Below are 9,366 nucleotides of genomic sequence, written 5' to 3' on the forward strand. Positions count from 1 at the left end.
TTTTTTCCCTTCCCCTCCACATGTATTGCTAGTGTAAATGATCTTAGACCAGCTAAATTTTGGGGAATCCCTAAATATTGCCATAAGAGGGCATTATTCATGCACTTTGAATACATAAAATACACCTCACCATAAGCATATATGTTTTAAAAATGACAATTCTTTACACTCATGCACCAAAGGAGTAAAAAATACAAATACCATATTAGTTAGGAATACCTTAAATGAGTTACTGTGGCAGGCATAGCTCATTATCTTGTATTTGCTTACTAGATGGTCTTAAAATACATTGGGAAAACCAAAGAGGCAAAGAACTATTTTTTTTTACAGTTTAGAAGTTACTGCAGAAGTAGGTAAAGCCAAAAGTTGGTGGTTTGACCTATGGATGCAATTCAGAAAATAGGACTAGGCAAAGTTAACATTAAGCACTTGTTTAACTTTCATTCTCACAGAGAAAATAAAGATAYGTTCAAGTCCTGTCTTTGAAACAAACAGTGAGACAGCAAAACTGAGACTTACTTAAGAGAAAGTCTAAAGGAAAACAGCATATGTGGGGAAAAGAAGATGAAATTTTAATCCCTACTGTGAATCACTAAAAAAGATTAAGCTTAAATCTTACCCTCTAACTTTTTGGGTGAGTGGGATAACCACCAGGCTCCTCCAAAGTGTTGAGGGAGTGGAGTAGCGTAGGCTGTGAGGTGGAGGAATATATATGCCATCTCCAAATACTGATCTGACAAACTTTGGGGATAGAAAAGAGTTGTCTTTTCTCCCATCTCTGCCAAAAAATTCAGAGTAAATGTTAGAACCCCCCAAATGCTGTAGTGACTTCAGCTAATGCTGGTGAATGTTAGATTGTTTTCCACAAAGATAAAAATTCTTCATTCTGGAACAAGAAAAGTTGTTAACAATTAAAAAACCCCACATGCTATGTGGGACTTCCGGTCCTCTGAAAGACTGTTTCCATGTAAGCCTCAGTTCTGCACTTCATAAACACRGAGACAAATTCAGGACCACGTGTAGAAGGCGTCTCAAACAGCAATTGTCCCTATTTTACTCTCTATATCTTAACATTTAATAAATATATAAAGATGATTAAGAGCAATAATCAGTTGCCATCCAGAAAGATCATTCAGTTTAAACATGTATTTTCAGATAGTACTAAGGTCTAATATACCTCATTTGTTGCAAAGCTGCTGGCCTGACTGGTATAATCTCTCAGGTGTTGCAAATGCCTCCAGACAGTATTTGGTTGCATCATCCTTATCCATTACRATAAGTAATGGATTCTTTTAATTTGGAGTCTCTCAGAACATAATTTTCTGACATAGTATTKTTTAGGATATACCAGTGATATATTTCATTGTCCTGTTTTCTAAAATTTTGTAATTTATCAAATGATCTCCACCTCTATAGCACTTTCACTGACAACTGTAGGGAAAAGCAATTCAAGTAGAGTACAACTTCTTTCACATAGGCTTTGGATATTCTCCAAGCTTGCACATCTTTTGTGTTCCCATTGGCATATAACTGAGAAGCACATAGATCTAACAGTATTCTGTTATTTGCAGAAATTGGTAGATGAAGAGATGAATTTGTTCATTTTGGCATCTGGGTAATTTTATGAAGAACTGTTAATTAATAATAAATTAATTCCTTAGGGGAAAGATTTAGTGTCTTTGAATTTCAGTGTACTTCTTTATATAAGCATTACATTAAGAGTTAAAGGCTAATCAGCAATTGATGCAAAAAATTACAGTCCTGCCGAAGTCAATGAAGTCCACTGAGTTATAAACTGACAAATAATTTTAAGGTATTATATGATATTAACTCTTACATATCTTTGTAGAAACTAGATGTATTGCCCAGGGTGAAGAAAGGTATCCATACTGGAATGGATATGCATAGACAGGTATCCATACTGGAAACCCTACCATTAAAAATGAAAGTCATATTCAATGAAAGTCTGAATCAGTAATCTCAGACATTTTTCACCTTCCTTCTGATTTAGGAAGAATGCCAAGACTTTTGTGAAATTTATGGCATAACAAAGATCTGAAATGAGGGACTACATCAGCAACAACCTGTAAACTGAATCATCAGCAGTATGTTTGGCATGCTTATTGGGGAAAGGTTGGAATCAAAAAGCTCCTGACTCTTCATGGTACGGTAATGGCACACACAAGGATGTCAGATCTCCATGACTGGCAAATGTCACGASTGTGACATTGACTCCACTTGTGGAATGACTTACGGATCCACTTATATGCCTGGACAAAATCATGCACRTTTTGTCAAACATGCCAACTGCTAYGCCTCTAAAACTCTTCCTGTTTTTTTCTGCAAATTTTGTATCATTGTCATTACTGTTATGACTATAATTATTACTCGGAGTTCTCAAGCAATGAATGGAAAATGGAAGTTTGCAGTTACATGGAAACAACAGGAGATAAATAGTCCCTAATAAGAAATTATACTTATGACTCTGTCATGCCTTTAAGGTGCAAAAAATTCTTCTGGCAGGCAGAAGGGCAGGCACTTCTATCCCGAGTGTCTAACACATCCTTACTGTTCAAATGAATGTAGGCGTGCAATTGTATTTTGTACTCATTTGGGAGTAAGGATGCTTCAGCCAGGCAATGTTCTCCTTTTTGTTAGGAGGAGGCTCATATTATATTTCATGAATAAATAAATAGGAGTTTTTGCTTTCTGTTGTTTTAGTTCTGTCTTTAGCACAAATATTGTGTGTCCTGAGAACACATTATATACAGGTCTCAATTTTTTTCAACTTTTTGCCGGTTCCTTTAAACACACAACTGCTTCATGAAATGTCATTTTAAGCAGTTAACTAGAACTGTCTTTGAAAACAAGCAGTGTAGTCAGCCAAGAAAGAGCTATTACGTTTTCTCTCTTAGAAGAAAATGTCTATTATCTCTTAAACAGTCATTGGTTTCCATATGACAACAGATAYGCTTTCCTTTGGTCTCTTTTGTGGCATCTCTCTGAAGGGAAGCTTCAGCCTTCTACGTGCTTTAGACTTGTGCATGGGTTTTCTGGTCTGCCTGCCTTTCAGATGAAAGTTATATTGAGGATATGAGATGAAAATGAAGTATTTTCTGTTCACTGCTGTGGGGGCTGGATAAAGAACCAAACTTTTTTTTTTTTTTTTTTTTCCCAGATAAAACCTAAAATAGGTGCACTGCTTTGCTCTAAGTTTCTTCTTTGGCCCTGTTAGTTCCTAGGAGCCACAACTTTACCTCCCAAATTATAGGAGGCAACAGGATGCCATTGCCACATGCTTTTTCGAACTCCTCTGTTTGAATAGTTAACCTTTCAGAAAGGATCTGCTTCTCAACATCTGTATTTCACCTGATGCTATACTGCCTTTAGGTGGAATCTTAAAACTGGTGCATCACATAGCTCCAAGCAAACATTGAAGAGCTTTTAAGCAGCCTTCAGTAAAATTCAGTAGCATCAGAACATAGCTTTGCTTTTGATGTTGCACAAGTCCTTGTCTGAGAGAGTGTTACACACTTACTGTATTTGGATGAGGCATCCTTTCAAATCAAGAGRAGACATGCATTTAGCAATCTAGTTAGAATGGAAAGGGATACTACAGAAAAAGAACATTTACTCAGAGTATTTTTTTAATCTTTCCAACTCTGTTGGTGAGCATTCAAAGAAAATTCTGAGATGCGAAAATTTTCTTTTAAAGTGCAAATGAATATTTGTGAGCCACCTCAAACAGCCTCAGGACTCACTCCAGCTTATCTTCGTCCTTGGGTAGTGACTAGTTAAAATAGTTTYGGATAATGAAGACATTCTTGAAAAGCAAGTCTATTCACAAAAGTTGCATGGAAAGAAAATAGGGTTCAAGTTGCGGAATAAATTTTCCATTACAAATAGTTTGTCAGATTATATTTACATCTTAGAGAAGGTTTATTTATTATATGCTGTTAAAATGCACATTCACTTTGTATACATTTGAAGATACTAATTTTCTTTTCCTGTGCTAGAAAGTAATTTTTGACAATAATCTTTYTAAAGTATCTTTATCCTATTAGTGAGGAGGTATTTTGGTCCTAGCTGTTGACTACTTCACACCTTTTTTGGTAGTTAACACAGGTGCAAATGGATGTAAATTGCAATCAGRAAAGAATGATTCACTTTTTAATTTTATTTTTTATGTCACCTTAGAACAACCACAGTAAATAAGAAACATTATTTCCATATGTGGGTTTAGTAGCTTCTTATCAGGAACACAAAATGAGTACAGAGATTAGCTGCKTTCAGTGTATATTTGTATGCATTACATTCCTAAATATCCTTCCAAACATTCCAAACAGAAGTAGTTTTTCTATATAGGATGTAGTAACACGAGGAAAACAAAAGAAAATTAACTTTGGGTTTCCTTTTATCATTTCATTTCCTTTTTTGGCATATCTTTCCTAGTATCTATAAAAGTTAAACTGCAAATAACAACATGGGGGGGGGAATCCAGAGTAAAAAAAATTAAGTACAGTTTGTACAGAAATGTACAAATCTAATGTCTAGCAAACAGCTGAAAGTTTTTTCTCATTCTTCCTGTCTGCCTATATTCTAGATTTTGTCAGAGAAAAACTTAGATTGGCATCTGTTGGGGATGGGTAAGCTGCGATGAGAAAAATTATAATGCAATCGTAAAGGAGCACATCATTTTTTTTTGCAAATTACAGTTGTGTTAATGCAGTGTTAGTGAGCTGCAGTCACTAGAWTTGTCTGTTTTTTATGCTGCTGGCACCTGAAAAGTGGGCTAAATCCCAGAAAGACGGAAGGGTTTTGGTTGGAAGGGATTCCAGGAAGCCATCTCATTCAAACCCCTGCTCAAAGCAGGACCAACTTTGAAGTTAAACCCAACTTTGAAGTTAAATCGGATTACTCCTTATCCAGGCAGGTTTTGAAAATCACCAAAGACTGAGTTTCTGCAGTCTCTGGACAACCTGCTCCTGCGCCAAAGCACTCTTCCGGTGAAGAGTTTCCTCGCGTCTAGCTGGAATTTCCTTACTTCAGTTTTGCGGCCGTTACCTCCCTCCTTTCGGCATGCTCCTGTGAGGAGAAGCTGGCTCCGTCTCCTCTACTTCAGTCTCTCGTGTTCAGTGGAGACTGCTATTTGCTCCCCYGTGGGATTTTCTGTTTTCTCTTTCCATTTGCTCTTCCTTGCCTGCCTGCCAGGAGTGCGATGCCAGGTTTCAGCTGAATCTGGGCATGGCCTAATGGACAGGAGGTAAAGTTCAGGACAGGATGCGAGACAGGAAGAAAACAGTTTTCTCTCCCCACACAGCAAGAGAGAATTTCTGCTTCAAGACTAAGCAGGTATGGAGGGAAGGAAAAGGAGGTTGTCCAATTTTTGCGCAAATATCTGCAGCAGAAAGTTGAACTTTCAGGAATTCATTTTTTTTTAATGGAAAATTTAAGAATCAGTGATGGTTTCAAGAACCATTTTTACTAGATGAAACTGTCTGAGCATATCCCYGATCTGAGCCCAAATGTGTAGGACCCATGATACACATTTTGAATTCATAATTTGGATTTTAGATTTTAGAAAAGGAATAAGTAAGRGTAGACTATGAATGAATACTTCATTGGAAATCTGACCAACTTCGTGGAAGGGAAGTGAACTAATGAACGTATACCATATGTTTAGTGTGTAGAAGTGGAGGCAATCCTCACTTACTTCGGAGAATCTATACTTGTTTACACCAGCTAGGAGMTGGCCTCGTGCGTATAATTTGCAGTTGAATAAATGCAGATGTTAGCATTATACAAAGCTTACAGAGTTTCAGGTTACTTTTGTTAAACAAAGCATCCAGCCCACAAGTTTGGATTTGGCAGTGTTGCACCGCACTGCTGTCTGACAAGAGACATAGGCTTGGAAATGAACGTGGCATTTTAGAGTCTTTGGAAAAAAAAACAAATTGTTCACATAACCTAACTACAAGAAGTTTTACAAGGCGGAGAAATTAAGGAAATGAAAATCTAAAAAAATGAAGTTTGGAATCGGAAATAGTCGAGTGGAATATGACAAGATAATGTACCTACCTGAAATGTCACATATTGCATGCCTGGCATTTGCCAAAATGCACATGGGCTAATGCACTAAAGTATAACATTGGCACTTTATRTATGTACTAATTTACCAAAGACAAATTTAGTTTTCTTCAATTTTATATTCATTGTATTTGTGCCCACCATGGAAAACAGTGTGTCTTCTGCAGATCCTGACATTGTCTAATGGCAGATGCCCATGATAAAATCCTGWTTTGCATCGAGTAAGTCACAGTAATCTCCCTGAAGTCAATGAGAGTGCTCACACAAATGCTACCTGGAAAGGAAAGACTTGCAAATATCAAGTTCTTCAGTTACTTAACAGCAGTGGCAAGATTTTAAAGCCCATGAGAAATAGTTGTCGTGGTGATATAYGCTATATCATTAGGAGAATATACTGTGTATTAAACTTGGCTGACTTTTTCAGCAGTATTTGCAAACAAATCTTCTGGGATAAACAGAAAATRCATAATACCAATGACAACAGTCTAACCAAACAAATGTCTTATAGTACATACTAACACATACAAAATTTACTGTAGCTACATCTATATTGTAATCCCAAGGAGTGGATCCCTACTTGATGCAGAGAGTTAGGCATTTGGTTTAGAAAGTGGAGGTGTGTCTGATTAGGTGCCRGCTTAAAGACCTGGTGGATCGGGAACCCAGGGTTCCTTGTAACTGCAGGAGAAAACAGGTGAAGAGGCTRTATCTTTACTATCAGAGAAGAATAGCATGATAGCATTGCTTGAAGACTGTATGACGCAGTCTCTGCTGTTTGTTTGCTATGGCTTACTTTTATTTATCAGCAATATCTGTACACATAATCAAGTCAATCATAAAGCCCACTAAGAATCAAAATTCAGTTTTGTCTCAGTGTGTTGGAGTCCTGCATACATTAATGGGTGTCTGCATACAGTCATGAAATAAAAATCAGTTTAGAGAAATCCTCAGGCCTGAGTTCTGCAGAAGGCCAGAATACGTTGTCAGAATTAGTCCTTCTGGCCTTTTATTCTGTGAAAGTTCTGATCTCAAGCAGTTTTATGGAGAAAATAATTATTCAKCAATATAAGAGACCTGGCAACAAATATTTTAATGTAATTGGGGGAGAAAAAAACATAAAAACACAAAACACTATTCACCCATCAACAGATTTTTCCACTCCATCATTTGTTTCTCTTCCCTCTTTCTCCTCCATATCCTATATGKTTTGCTGAAGAATTTACACACTGGGTTGGCTAGACACGTTGATGAAGATAAAAGACAACCAAATCTGCGAAGCCTTTTATGGCTTCTCTCTTTTCCTTTCCTACTTTTCCTGCTAATAGGAGTTCACTTCCAACATGAGTTCCAGAGCATATGGGCACATCTGAATGCCAGGCAAGGACACACTGTATTCATTTGTGTTTTTAAATAACTGCACTGTGACTTTGACTTGATTGCCTTTACTGTAGCTTCCTGTGCTGGTAGCCAGCATAGCATACAATTGCTGTAAGTCCTTCTCTTTGACCTTCTGCTCAAACTACACCTTATTCTGGCCTGCCATTTAAAGCTAGCTATCCAACCTGACGTTATTGCTGTTTCTCATACTACTTCAAAAGCAGTCACCCACAATTTAAATGCTGACATTAACAAGGAGCATGACAGTTACTCTTTGCAGTTACTTTATTTTTACAGTACTCTGAACCTTTTCTTCCTTCATCTACATTTTGCCTATTCAGAGTTGGTATTCCCAGGACTATATTTTCTGTACCTGAATAAAAGTCTTTTCACTATGTATTATAATAYTTAAACTTTACTTACCAAAGTAGAAAGTGAGTCCCTGGTCTCCCTTTAATCTGTCAAATATCCATCCTGAGTTACTTCGAAACCCAAGTGAATCGACAGGATGTAATAAAGAGTGATAACATTGCATACACTATGCATGGGAATGAGAATCCCTGCCAAAAGCTCACGTTGGGAGCTTTGCAGGAGTCATATGAAGAAGAACTAAAAGCAGGATGGTGAAATGTTTGGAGTTCATATATTATGTGCATTCCTTCTTACACCAAAAGCAAGCATTTATCCTTGCTCCTCAATTCTAGCTCATGTAAGAAGATGACCAATGATTCTGAGAAACAGCATAAAATTATGCCTCCATTATTTAAAAAATGTGTGAGCATAAAAAGGGAGATATTCCCACTGTGTCTGCTACGTGGTACAGATGTAACGTTGAATTCAGTGGTGAGTGAGACAGTTTTTGGAACAAGTACATTTTTCACTAACAAAATTCCCCAAATTTGCAGCACTGAGGAAGCYAGTGACTTTACCAGATTTGTTCTGCAACACCCAGAAATTAGTCATCAAAATATACCTTCCTGTGCCTCATTAATGCGTCATCATGGCTGTTGTACAACTGTTAGCACAAGAGCAGAAACTTTTAGGTTGAGCTTCTAAGCCTCAGTCCCAATTTTTGACGAAKCTTTTGTTTCAACAGGCCTACAAGAGTTCCATAGTGCCAGAAGTACCGCTGTTTTCCTCCTGTGTCTCATACAAAGAGTCAAAAATTAGCTCTTGGAGCTTCTTACAGAGYGGCTGTAAAGGAGGAGGCCACATGACTGTACAAATGTCTCATGCAAATGCCACCATATTCTAGCTGTTATTAGTCGGGAAGTTTGATACTTCGTCATCCTCTCCGTAAAGCCACACCTGAGTACAGCCAGACCTGATGACTGCAGGATCAGAGCTGCTGTAAGCGTTAGCTCCTTTGTCAGCTGAACGTTTCATCGCTGGAACAAGATAGCTAAATTCAGCAACGAAAACACTATTGAGCTGCCACTATGGTTATTATCACAACTGCTTAGCGCATCACTACTTTGAATAAAGTCTCACAGGTTTAAAGTACACTGAACTAGGGTTGTAATTCTTTTATCTCACTTATAGAGTAGTTCTGTGAAAACATCAGCTCAGAGCTTGGCAGTGATCAAAAAAGCAAAATTAATGTCAGGAATTTTTAGGAAAAGAAACCATAAACAGAGAGAAACAAAAATCATAATAACGCTATTGTATTGAGTCAATGGATCATCTATGTGCTTTGATGCCTCTATCATCTTAGAAGAAAGGAATAAGGGCAACAAGGTTGAACAAAGGTGCAGAGCAGCTTTCATGCAAGGAACAGTGGGGAAGTTTGGACCTGCTCAGCTTGGAAAAGAGAAAACTTAGAACAGATAAAACAAAGATCTACAAAACAATGTAGAGAGCTCTGGGGAGAGTAGACAGGGACTTGTTGGTGTTTATTCCAGT

General features: G+C 37.5%; 1 long non-coding RNA gene across 1 annotated transcript in view; it reads left to right on the top strand.

Annotated features, from left to right (window-relative positions):
• Positions 1-8,911, top strand: part of LOC146601828 (uncharacterized) — a 12,767-nt gene extending 3,856 nt beyond the window's left edge. Inside the window, exon 4 of the long non-coding RNA XR_014895066.1 lies at positions 8,561-8,911. This is a non-coding gene — a long non-coding RNA (uncharacterized LOC146601828). The remainder of the gene's footprint in view (positions 1-8,560) is intronic.
• Positions 8,912-9,366: the final 455 nt, after the last annotated feature.

This window comes from Rhea americana, unplaced genomic scaffold, assembly GCF_003343005.1.
Source record: "Rhea americana isolate MKP2758 unplaced genomic scaffold, rheAme1 scaffold_1, whole genome shotgun sequence".
Lineage (NCBI taxonomy): Eukaryota > Metazoa > Chordata > Aves > Rheiformes > Rheidae > Rhea > Rhea americana.